Below are 13,706 nucleotides of genomic sequence, written 5' to 3'. Positions count from 1 at the left end.
ATGACAAGACCAAGATTTGCAAAGTATTGTTATGGAATAATCCTAACCAGATACCTATGAAAGATGCATTATAGGTTAAACTAATTCATATAAAGAGGCAGCTGTAATTATAACATTGTTCCCCTTCAAGCTAATAATATGTGAATTTGAATCATTAAGATTATTTCCTTTCTTTTGGAATTTATTCAGTTCCCATATCTCAAGTTTGTGTATACGCCTGTTGCTCTCTCACAGAGGTTGGCATAAAATTACCATAAATGCTTCTATTGATTTTAAGGGAACGTAGAAGCTGAGTAATTAATTTTCTGCTTTTTAAACGTCAGATGTATCTGGGTGAAGTTTTTTTTTTCCAGAGTGTAAACATCAAGACATATTGTATAGCTTACTGGAAGTGTTGGCCATTGCACAACCGAACAGTTTCTATTTTTATTTTAGAACTTCACAGAGCTATAAAACTGCATTAGAATCAAAGAATTTTTCAATGTGCCCACTGGAACACTAATTTATTTTTGGTGAGGGATTGTAACTTAGCCAATTAGTTACAGAAGTTAATGGTGACAAAGGGAAAAAATGAATTAGATGTCTTTCCAGGAAACAGTTGAGATTTGGATGTGGACGAATGAATACAGATAAGGGAAAAAAGCCCTGGTCATAGATTGTGCTTTAAGGATGCAGTGTGGGGTCATTTTTCAAGGGGCAAAACTTGCAAATGGTAAAAGCCTGCAGTTTTACTAGCCTCCACAAACTCCTTTTTCTACTCTTGTAGACATGCAAATGCTTTGAAAGTTCTGCTCAGTTCAGAACATCTCAGAACAAGTGCTTGAGGAAAAAGAAGCAGCTTTATGTGTGAAACTCAGCTCTGATCTCCTCTCTTCCTCCAGGTCCTGCCTTTTCAATCCTTCTCCTCCCCGGACCTCCTATACAGTGAAATAAACTTATAAAAACGGCTCATTTGGCCTTCCTTGTTCTCAGTAGGATTTGTCCTAATTACCTACCGAGTCATTAGCTGAAACCAAACTCCTATTAGATTTAAAGTGTAATTTGCATATTTGGAGTAAAATATTAAATTTTCTACTTACAGGAATAAGATAAAGTTTCCATTAAAATAAATTGACTAAAATGTGAACTGATTTAAACAGAGATTGTAGGCAATATGAGATACACAACATAGATATGGAACAGGCAGTAAAGATTTTGTCAATGATGGAAGTTTGCAGAGCACAAAGATGAACTAATTTACATGATGCCTTCCAAATCTGTGTGATTTAGCGGTGTCTCCCTTTCCAAACATTAAATCATCCTTATTTGTTCAATCTCTACTCATGGATTCATTTTCCGCAGGATATGAATTCTTATTCAGTTTCTATGTACAAGCCCCTGAATGGTTCTCTGGTTTCCGAGTTTTACTTTCTTTCAACTTTTATTTCTTTTGTTTTATTTCATAATTCTCAGGGCCCTGCTTGGGAGCCTAGATGCTAAAGTCCTCACCCATGCACAGGGGTCCCAAATAGGCACCAGTTCTAATTCCAGCAGTCCCACTTCCCATTCAGCTCCCTGCCTGTGACCTGGGAAAGCAGTCAAGGATGACCAAAGCCTTGGGACCCTGCACCTGTGTAGGAGACCTGGAAGAAGCACCTGGCTCCTGGCTTCGGATCGACTCGGCTCTGGCCATTGCAGCTATTTGGGGAGTGAATCATGTTATGGAAGATCTTTCTCTCTGTCTCTCCTCCTGCCTGTATATCTGAGTTTCCAATAAAAATAAAAATAAAAAATTATTTCTATTAGTATAAATAAAATAAATCTAGTGTATTTCATAAATGCTATTCTAAGAACAAAGTTATACTTACTGTCATTTTTTTTCTTCTTTGAGTTTTTGTGATAGCATTCTTTAAATTTATTTTATAATCACAACATTACTGTTCAGCTAGATGTAGGATTCAACAAGTAAAAACAGAAAGACCACTTTTCCACAGGAATTCTTTAGAGCCCACAATGTGTCAGCATGTCTATTAAATTATGATGTGAGGCTGGATGACAGAATGCTCAGTTTGCCTAATGGGGTAAGGAAATGATCAAATAGCACCAACTGCCCATGCAACATTAGAATCAACAAGAAGTACCAGTAGCAGAGTAGGTGATTAACTTTTTCCTAAGACCAGAAGACATGAAAAAATTTCTGGGAGTGGGGGAAACTAAGAATTAATAAATTAATAATACTCTGCAAGGTATGACACAAAAAAGTGAAGGGAGTTTTATTCTAAGGAGGTTAAGGAAGAAATTCATGGAGAGAAATCAGCTTGTGTGAGGCAGATGCATGACATGCTAATGTGTGGTGGATGAACTGGAACGAACCTCCTGTCCATGACACCCCACGGGAGAGGAGGACGGGCCAGAGTCACCTGTCTACAGAGATCCTGAAGACAAAAAGAGCCCGAGTGCTCTCAGTCCTAAGAGCACACTTGATGAAATTTAACCAGAACAGTGACATCACTGGATTTGTAATTCTCTAAGCATAAACCAGTGACAAAAAATAGTAATTTGTAGCATCAGGCTAAAGAGGAGAACCTACTTGTGTATGGCATATGAACTCATTTTTTTTGCTCTCAAATTAGTAACAGTATAACCTTTGGTTCTAACTTTCTGTAAATTATTTTCCTCTGATCAGTACAATAATCATAGATTATTTAAGCAGAAGGAGGTAAAGATACATAAAATGCTAATAACCTATTTTTCTGTATGATAATATTTCTAAGTCAAAGAAAAATGGAATTAAAAGATAACCTACATTTTCCATGACAGTTTTGAAGCCTTCTTATATCACTATAACTAAAAAATTCTTTTCTCCATTACTACCACATTTGAAACTAATCATTTGTAGTCCTTATAAAATCAATTGTTTAAAACATAATTTCTCCCATTGAATTGCCCCATGATACGCACGAAGATTTCTTTGATTCTCGAGTAAAATCTGCATAAATTTAATTATTACTGAGAGAACACTAGTTCAAAATTTTATTGATTTTTGTCTATATTTCAGTGACTGGATGATGCATGAAATTCTGACTTGATAAAATATTAACTTTAATTCATTTAAAAGCTATTCACTGACTTATTTCCAATTTTATTTGAAAATCAGACATAAAAATATGAACATAGCCATTGACAGAGTTAGAGCTTCCGTTTGCAGCTTTACTTCCTTGATGGCCACATCAGTGTTCTGGACCAGGTCACAGGATCTTGGAACTTACTCCATGTTTCCAACACAAGTTAAGAACCCCGGTATGCATTTCCACTTCCAAACCAAGGAGTATTTTTTTTAACTAGGTTAGAACTTAGGTCTATAGAGTTCCCTGAATTTAACACACACACACACACACACACACACACACACACACATACATACACATCATTTGGTAGGGTGAAGGTTTTGGGGAGGGAAGAAAGAAATCCCAGAGCCCATGGAACTGCATCATAAAATAATAAAGTAAATAAATTTTAAAAAGAGTTAACACAAAATTTAAAAAAGAACTCTATCCTTAGACTACAAAAATTGTGGGATGTCATTGTGAAAAGAAATGCGTCATTTGTAGCTGCTTTCATTAAATGTATTTATCTACTTATTGTAGTTATAATGTGGGAACAAAAGCAAAATTATCACCTGCTTCACTAATACAAATCCTCTCATCAGCACTGGAGAAAGGCTGTGTCCTAATTATTATTTTGCAGTATCTCTGATTTGGCAAATGTCAATGCTATGAAATTTTTTTCTACTGGATAATTGACATATAATTGCTTACAGAAACACCAACTGTGATTTCTACATTTTAGTAACCTTTTCTGCCCTGTAGAGCTAATCACTTAACTGTAGAATTTAAATCTTATGTATTTTTAGTAAGTTTTAATTCCACCCTCATCTCTCCTTTCTTTTGAATTTGGAGGTAAAAAAACAGAAGAAATGAAACAGTTTTGTCTTAATCAAGGCTTTTTACTTGTGTCTTCCTGGGGAGTTTAAGTAAGTTATGAAAGTTATAGAAAGTGAATGCTAAGCCTATAGTACTGTGTAATAAAATAACATTTTTAAAAAGTAGCAGAAAGGAAAGATATGACATGGTGATCAGCTTCAATAAAATGAGGAGATTAATTGCTAAATTTTGGTTCTAAAATTCTGAAATTTTATTATTTTTGTATTTTCTATAAATGTGAGATAATTCCCCAATTCTAGCTTAGCATGTATTCATGCTTTTTCTTCTTTTGAGCTCTCTTCTTTTCTACACATTTATTCATTTTTTTCACACAAAAAAATCTTTTTATTTTGAAAAACAGAAGGACACATACAGAAAGAGAAAGAAAAAGAGAGAGTTGCTATCTTCAAGTCTATTCCTCAAATAGCCACAACAGACAAGGCTGACCCATGGCCTAAACCAAAATTCTAGAATCCTTCCCTGGTCTTCCAAATGGGTGGCAGAAGACAAAACACTTGGGCCATTTTTCAATACCTTCCAAAGCCCATTTGTAAGGAGGTAGGCATAGAACAGGAAGGATTTGAATTCCCACTACAGTATGGGAACCTCACATGGCAAGCATAGGGCTAACACACTAAGTCAAAAGGCCAATGCCCAACACTGTGCAGAGCATTATTGAGGGTTTTGGAAATTTTGCAAAGACCAGAGCAAATTTTTTTTTGGAAATCACTACACAGATGTCCTCTGAAAAGAAATAAAATTTGAAATTCATCCTGTTTTCTCGGAATCAAACATGACAAAAAGGGATTTATGAATTCTTTTTTCCAACTTTATCCTTCCGTCTCCTACCAAGCCTCTCTTTTCTACCAGTATATTCTTAGATTCAAGATCCCTTTGGCTCTCTGATCCTGTCCTTTGGATTATGTTCTGTTCATTTTCATTTATGCACACCTTCTTTTTTTTAATTCATTAAGTACATTGCATCATGTGACACAGTTTCATAGGTACTTGGATTCTCCCCGCCTCCCCAAACCCTCCCACCACGGTGGATTCCTCCACCTTGTTTATGCACACCTTCTTTTATTCCTCTCAGGAGCTCAATGGTAAGCTATTTGTTTCATTTTTCCGTTTTTTTGTTTGTATTCTTCCCCTAGTTTAGAATTTACCTGATTTTTTTTACTTCTAACTTCTTTCTTGTGTATTGTATCTGTCATATTAGTTTTGCTTGCATATTCAGGAATAACACTGTGTTATCAGAGTATTTAGAAATACGTCAGTGTCCCTGTGATCTTTGACTTTAGACTGGATAAATGTAGGTCAGGCGCCTAGAAAATCAGAGCTACCTGTATCAACCCCTGCGTCCTCACTTCTCTGCCTAGACCGGTCATGCTCCAACAAGAATTTCTGCAGGTGTTACTTACATGATGTTATCAACACCAAGTGATATTTCCAAGATTTATTTTAATGAAAGTGGTCTGGAATTTGATATCAGGTATTCTCATATTTCACCCTAGTGCACTGGGAAAAAAAGAATATGAATGGTTTGAGGGGCTTAAAAATATTTTCTGTTTAAATATAAGTATTACAATTATTTGAGGTATCTTGGAAGTGAATGAAGTTTGGAGCTAGGACTGGGACCAAGTTCAACTCTCCAACATATTAGTCATCTGATGCCAAATACTAAATTAGCCTTTCTCCTTTATTATTAAGTAAAGATTATTATAAGGTCACTGTGAGAACTACATAAAGTAATAAATTTAAATTACTTAGTATACTATCAAATTTGTTTCATCTATGAATGTTAATTTTTGTGGTTGTATAATTCTCCGTATATAAAATGGGAAAATAGAAGAAATCAAAAAATGTAGAGAAACATGAGATCCAGATGTAAATGTGCATTGCTAATCTATGCATAAACACACGTGCATCCATGACCAGCTTTTCCCCTTTTCCTGATCAGATTCTTCACAGTAGGAAGTTAGGGGAGAGAAGAACCGGCAGGGTTTGGGGATGCGAGTTGGGAGGGAAAGTGAGAGTATCAGTGTACACTAATAAGTGTCTCCATGTCTCTGTAGAATTAGAGCCTGGTTCATATCTGTGACTTGTGGCTATTAGTTCAGAGTATCATTATTATTACTTCTTTATGGAATAAATTCTAGTCTGATAGAAATGTGGACAGTTACCCTGTAGATAGTGAATGATTTCTTACTGGAAGACAGATTATTTCTAAATGGATTTATTAAGAGATTTGACTGCAGTCCTAGGAGACCCTAAGAAAAGGTTTAGTGATAGATGCCCAGTGTTGTTCATTATATTACATGTTTTTTCATAAATATGTTTTATGTACACCTCTGACCTTCATGTGTCTCCAAGTTGCCCAAACACTGTTTTCAAGTCATCCATGTTTCTGTAGGTCATCTGTACTTTCTCATCCAGTGCAGTTCCCAAGAAATTCTTCCTCTTCCAGAAAGCAAAGCAAAAACAATAACACAAGCAAAGATCAATTGAATGGACAAATATGTAGTCTATTTTATTCTAGGATTCTGTCCTCAGTTTGATGATTCATGAATTCAACATGCAATTCATTTTATCTCTATGTCTGTTAATGCAAACACACTGCTCATAACATGAGTACCAGTACAAGAATGCTGAAATTGAGCAGAAGAAAAAATGTTTGAAAAGATAGTTTCTAGTTTCATTTAAATTTAATAAACAGTCTAATGCTGGGCAAGGAATATGGCAATTTCAGCAGAGTTCAGTTGCTATTGGATGTGGTGGGGTATGTGTCTCAGAATGTGAGCCCTCACCTTATTCAAATATCATGGCCAGGGCAAAGTCATGGATGTCAGGTTTCTACCTTCACCAGATCTAACAGATGTCATCATTGAATATCCAGGCACCCTATCTGCTTTACAGTCAGGCACTAGAACACAACAGCCAGGTGTAATTGGAAGAGCCCACAAACTGTTAAGCACAAGAGTGTCAGGGCTTCCTTCATACAGAGGCACAGGAGATTTAGCCACAAGTTCTGCCAGGCATGGATTGAGAGGACAGGAGTAAGTACAAAGATGTGGCAAGTTCAGTTCTCCATGTTGCCCAGAAGGCATCCACAGCTCTATTTAAGAATTAACTATAAGCTGTCTTATTAATATGATGGAATATTTCTCTAGGTTGACAAACATGGCCATGCTGGACTTGACTTATCAGGTGAATAAACAGTGACTATAGATTCTCCATTTTTTTCATAGTCCTATTGATGGAGAGTTCTTCAGGTTCTCACAGGTCTGTATATTGCGTGGGATGTAGGGTGTCATTCTCATAGTGAATATGTAAATAAAATTGAATTATGTGCTCTCACATCAATGCACATGGGTAATAAAATAATATGAACATGCCTAACATCTAGGGCTGGCATTGTGGCATTGCACCTTAAGCCACTGCCGGTGTTGTTGACATCTGTTGTGGTGTGGGTCCAAATCATGTCTGCTCTGCTTTTAATCCATTTCCCTGCTAAAGAAACTGGGAAAATAGTAGCATGTGACACAAGTGCGAGGGCCGCTGCATCCACAAGAGAGACCTGGATGAACTTCTTGGTTCCTGACTTTGTCAATAGCCATGCTATTGCAGCCATTTGAGGAGTGAACCTGTAGATTGGTACTCTCTGTCTCTGCTCATCTCTCTCTCTCTGTAATTTTGCCCTGAAAATAAATTGTCATTAATCAAATCATTTATAAATATATACCTAATATGCTATCCTTGAATATACTATGAAAAACAGAATTTTAGCTGTTTTATTCCCCTTTATACAATTAATGGGAATTCATATCAATATTGTGATTAGAATAATATATTTTCATTAAAAATGTTTTACTTATTTTCATTTTACTTGAAAGGTAGACTCACACACATCTTTATATAGTATGTGTAGACATATATACATATACATAGTTATATACATATAGACACCTATAAATTATGGATAGTTCAAGTGAAAAGATGTTAGGAAATTAATTTTTAAAATATTTAAATTCATGAATATTTTAAAAATTAATTTCCTAAAATCTTATCACCTGAAATATCTGAAATTTATAGGTATCTATATTGAAATGTCAGTGAAGTAGTCACAAGATGTGGTTATGAACTTGCATTTTCTAATATGCATTTTCTCAATACCATATCAATTGACTTCATGATGTTGTAAATTGTTGTTGAAGTTGTGTAGTGGCTTTTCATTGGAGGGGGATGATATTCTGCCAGCTCTACTTTCAGAACAGGGATGGTCTCCCAATGAAACTGTTGAATTTATCTGGACAATAAGATGCCAGATTTTCTGCATGGTCCATGCCCACAATGAAGGAATCAGGACTGGACATGACCTGTACTACTGCAACAATATGGAGGAATTTAATATGGGGGGAGGTTTCTTGGAGGAGTTGGGGGAATCCCAGAGCCTATGAAATTGAAATAAAATGAAATAAAATTTCTTTCCATTTTAATTTATGTGCTATTTTAAGTGTATTAAAATGCACAGGTTGCGTATAAGAATCAAGATTTACATAAAAATTCACAGGGTGTCATCATTAAAAATAAAAAGGGATTCATCATCTTTCAAGAGAGCCTCCTGGGGAGGCAGCATGGTATTAACCCTAAATCTTGATCTCCCATAGAGAAAAATACTTTGGCCATTTCTAGTCTTCTCACATTAGCATAAATGTTACCCCTAGAGAATTAGACTAAGTCCCAATTTGGAAGTCTTCTCTGTGGAAAATTACTTAGGAAGCACATAGCAGTGTGTATTATTAATAATATCCTCCCAGTTCAATCTGTGATATAGTGAAGATTATCATATGAATGAAATCAGCATAATTCACATTTGGAAGACAAATATCTCTGTATTAAATTAGTAGGCAAGACCTAGAAGCCTACCTTGGTGATATAGGAAAAAATCATTACAGCAGTTCTTACCTTTTTGAACAGCATTATCTTAAAATAAAATGAAAAAGTGAAATGAGAAAAAAATCAAATATTACTTGGGGCAAAGGTCTAAAAGGAGATCCATACACCATGTGTAGCAATTTTAAAAGATATAAATCAAGCTGTCAAATAAAATATCTCCTAGCAGCCTTCCTTGAGGTAGGCCCATACATAAAAACATGAAAGTTCATATTGGAATTGAGTTTTAGATTCCTGAGCCTGAAACCGGCCCCATGATCTTCCCATCCCAGTTCAGCTCTGGTGAGTGACCTTGAACAAACACCTGAACTGACTTTAGCCTTATGTGTGAGCTCCTCCAGGGTCTGGAAGCAGCAGCCTCTTGCCCATTTCTCAGGGCTTACGATGGATGCAGTGGTGATGTTGTGTCTGGCATTGGGGTGTGAGGGCTGTTTGAGCAAGGTATTTCAGTTTTCCTGGGATTCTGAAACATGGCATGGAGAACTGATAAAGAGAGGTTTCAGGAAAATATCTCCTATTGGCTCAACAAGTTTTCATTCCAAAGGAGAGTGCAGGACAGGGGTAAGGGGTGGATTAATGGTACAATCCTGAGGGACTAGCATCAGAATACAGCATTTATAAAAGACTTGCAGCCCCAACTGCTGAGGGTCCTGTCAGCTCCTCCAGAGTCAGCCTCAGCTAAAAGAGAGCTGAGCCCAGGGACTCACCCTTCCTCCACCTGCCCTCATCTGATGGCCAGATTAAGCTAGACATATAAAGATTGGCTACTTGTACCCATGCAGTCTGTGACACATGGTAAAGAACCTGACTTACTTTCTATCCGGTCTTGTTTTTCAGTTTTGTTTTTTTTTTTAGATTTGTCTATTTTTATTGAGAAAGCAGACTAGATTTATGGAGTGAACGAGAGACAGAAAGATCTTCTCTCCATTGGTCACTAGAACTGAGCCCATCCTAAGCCAGGAGCCATGAGTTTTTTCTGGGTCTCTCACGCAAGTGTAGGGTCCCAAGGCTTTATGCCATGCTGTGCTGCATTCCCAGGCCACAAGCAGGGCACTGATGGAAAGTAGATCAGCCAGGACACAACTGGCTTCCATTTGGGATCCAGGTGCTTGCAAGGTGAGTATTCAGCCATTGAGTTGTTGTGTAGGAGCCTAGTCTTGCTTTCTTTTCCTCCATGTTGTAGATTCAGTCTTAGCTCCTGCACACTGTGGTACATTTGAGAGATTATTTTCCCAGAGAGTTCAGCTGCCTTGCTTAACAGGGAAAAGCCCATCAACGGGCAGGTCCAGGGCAGAGTCCTTCTTGCTGGTACCTAGGGTCTTATTCAGGGCTTGACTCCACTCTACTTGGAAATCAACTGGTAAGGTGCTTTGTGATCCAGACACCTGGAGCTCACTCCCCCGAGAACCTGACTGGATATTTTGGAATGACTCTGACATGACACGTTGAACAAATATCTCAACTGATTATAATATCCATGATTAATAGACTCAATTTCAGTGACTTTTCACTGTATTAAAAACATACTCTATTAAGCATTTCTGCAGTGCAATCAGCCAGGTTATATAAGGTGCCAAAAGCTTTGGCCCCTGTTTTAAGAAGTACACTGTTTATTCCTTCATATGTGCTAGTAGGCAATGTAACATGAAGCATTGGGAGAAAAACAGCAGCAGAAAAATTGGTAGTCTGAAAACCCTGCCTGTTTCAGTAGGAGTTGGGGTTTCCCCTGCACTCTGTTGACATTTGAAGGGCTTCCCGTGATGGTTCCACCTAGCCATGACTTTCTGTATAGTGCTCAACATTTTCTACCAAAGAATATGTTTCACTTATTTAACTGTTACTACATGGCTTTACCACAGGCAGTTAAACTTCACGGAAACAGGAGTTTCTGTTTGATTTAATGTTACATTGCTAGTGCTTGGTGCCATGTCAGGTATACGGTGTGTTTGCAATACTTGGTGACTGAGAGAATGAGTTGATTTTGCAGTGGATTATGGAACGAAGATGGAAAATATGTACTCCATAGCATTCTCTCCTCCTCCTGGACACAATTATTCTCAAAACATCCTTTTTCACAGTGAGGAAGGCATTTCTAAGGCAGGCATTCCCAGAATTTGTAAGGACTGGAGGAGAGTTTTCCTTGTAGCATTCACATTGTATAAGCAGTAAATAGAGGAGACATGGCTAACAAGCATATTTCATGTAAGTATGAATTTAAAGACTGAGCTTTACAAATAAGAAATTATGGAGACCAAATTGCCCCAGTCTGAAATTAGAGTTTCATGAAAGATAAGGAAGAGCACAAAACAAATGGAGAAATCTCAGGAAGCTAATACAGAAAGAGGTGCACAGACCCAAACAATGTTTCATCAGTCCTGGCTAAGGATGACGCCAGATTGCAAATGGTTTCTAATTTAATTTGTACATGTATTTTTGTGGTGTGCTTAACCCAGATTTCTTTAACAGTTAATGCTTTACTAAATTGAATGTGGTATATTTTCTAGTGTGTGTGCTTTTGTGTTAATGATAGTATCTGGATTGAGCAAGTTTGCTTGTATTCAGGGTAGGTGCACTACCAAACGGAGCAAGAACCAGAACAAACACCGAGACACGGCTTCCTACTATTGTGTGTGAATAGTTCACTTTAAAAAACACATAAAGGACAAGAGTGACATTTTTTAGTATAATTTTGTACAAATTGCATTCTTTTTTAAAAATGCTGAGTAATGGATAATTTTAGGTAGTCAAAGTGAAGGAAAGCATTGACTGACAAGATCATTATGAAGAATGCTACCATCTTTCGGAAACTAACAAGACAGGTAGAGTCTATGTGATTTTATGTAAGCATAAAATTATTTAAGATAGCATGTGTTTAAATGAGTTAAATATTCATTTGGAATGAATATTTTTAATAAGCTTTAAACAATAGGGATTTTTCTACATATTCTTCTTCCATTGCTTTCTGTTAAAATTATAACCCTTGAACTTGGAGGTAATTGTGCTTCCACAAATATTTTAGAAAATGCTTTACTAAATAAATGGCAGCTATTGTGCATCAAGAAATACAGTAATATAACTAAATTCTTCAAATGTTGCTGTTTTACATTGGGCTGTAAAAGTTCATTCTTTAAACAACAATGTTAAATTACATAAGTAAAGATAACATTTTGTAGGGAATGAGTTGATTAAAAAAAAAACCCAAGTGTGTTCTTTGAGTAGTTGAAAGAAAAAATGGAAAAGTCTTAAGTAACAGTTCATCTGATTAATCTCTTTCAGGTCAGTGAAATAAAAACCTTCAGAAAGTCTTCTGATGATATTTAAAATTTAAAATTATAGATCCTTTCAGGAAGATGTTGCATTTGCAAATAATTTAAAATGTGTTTCCTAGGTGATCCAGCTCCAAGTATAAGTTGAATCTTATTATAGCAATGAGGGTAGAGACACAGATTTAACACAACAAAAACAGAACAGGCTAGCTCGTCTTCCAGCAGGCTACTGTTCCAAACTCACCACTTTCACATGTTTAAAATCACAAAGTCTAGCTCTATAATCCAACACCTTTTGTGCAAAATATTTAAATTGTATAAGTGTGTGAGAGAGTAATAGAGATTCCAAGAGAATGGAAATAAACCGCACACAAAAAGATTATAATCTAACAAGGGCTACCTTCCTTAAAATACATAGTGTACCGGGCTCATGCCTGTGATGCTGGGTAAGGGATGTTGGACATTAGCTCCTATGGGATTTCTAGGTTAAAACGGCTGTAAGGAAATTTTCCCTAACCTGAAATTTGAAGTGGAAAAGACAATTCCTTTCAGCCAAAAACCACGTGTAATCATGGGTTATCTAACTTGGGAATGAAATGGAACCCTTTCTATATGACAGACACTTCTCTTTTAATTCTTAAAAGAAGCAATTTTACTTACAACAAAAGCAGCAGTTTTCTCTGAGTTGAGTGTGTGAAAAATGTGAGGGCCAGTTAAGTCAAGAAAAGATACCCCAGGGAAGTAACAGATAAGAAATTAGAGTTGAGAATTAAGTCCACTTTAGATTTATCAAGACTCTTTCTTTGAGTACTCAATCTCCTTTTCTAAAAATGTAGCTAGAGTATTCAGAGAAATTTCTCAAGAGTAAAGCTGTGCACGTGGGTGTGCAGCTGACTGACTGGTGACCGAAGCAGTGTCGTGACAAAGTCAACTGAGATGTAAAGGAATACACTGGTGGTAGTTTTGAAAACTTTGGTTGTCATGTTTCAGGCCTCTGGTTTGTAACCATTGATTATCTACATACTTGACTGGATTTAGCTTTTCTTCATGCACTCTTTGTTTTCTTACTGTGTTAAGAAACATAAAATCTACCTCCTAAACTTTCAGGTGTACAGTACAGTTTTATTAACAATAAACACAGCATTTTACAGTGCAACTTCTCCTTAAATTTTGGTATGATTTTAAACGTTATTATTGTGTTATTATATTATTTATATATTTAAGATACATATAATTTTATTGGAAAGCTAGATATACAGATAGAAGGAGATACAGAAAGATTTTCAGTCTGCTGGTTCACTCTTTAGTTGGCCACAACAGTGGGGCTATACTGATCTGAAACCAGGAGTCAGTAGTTTCTTCTGGGTCTTCCACATGAATTAAAGGTCCCAAGGCTTTGGGCCGTCCTCTACTGCTTCCCCAGACCACAAGCAGGGAGCTGGATGGGAATCAGAGCAGCCATGAAATGAACCTGTGCCCCTTATGGGATCCGGGTGGTTGCAAGGTGAGGATTTAGCCACCAGGC

This window comes from Ochotona princeps, chromosome 11 (genome assembly GCF_030435755.1).
Source record: "Ochotona princeps isolate mOchPri1 chromosome 11, mOchPri1.hap1, whole genome shotgun sequence".
NCBI classification, from domain to species: Eukaryota; Metazoa; Chordata; class Mammalia; order Lagomorpha; family Ochotonidae; genus Ochotona; species Ochotona princeps.
This window is presented reverse-complemented; position numbering follows the sequence as displayed.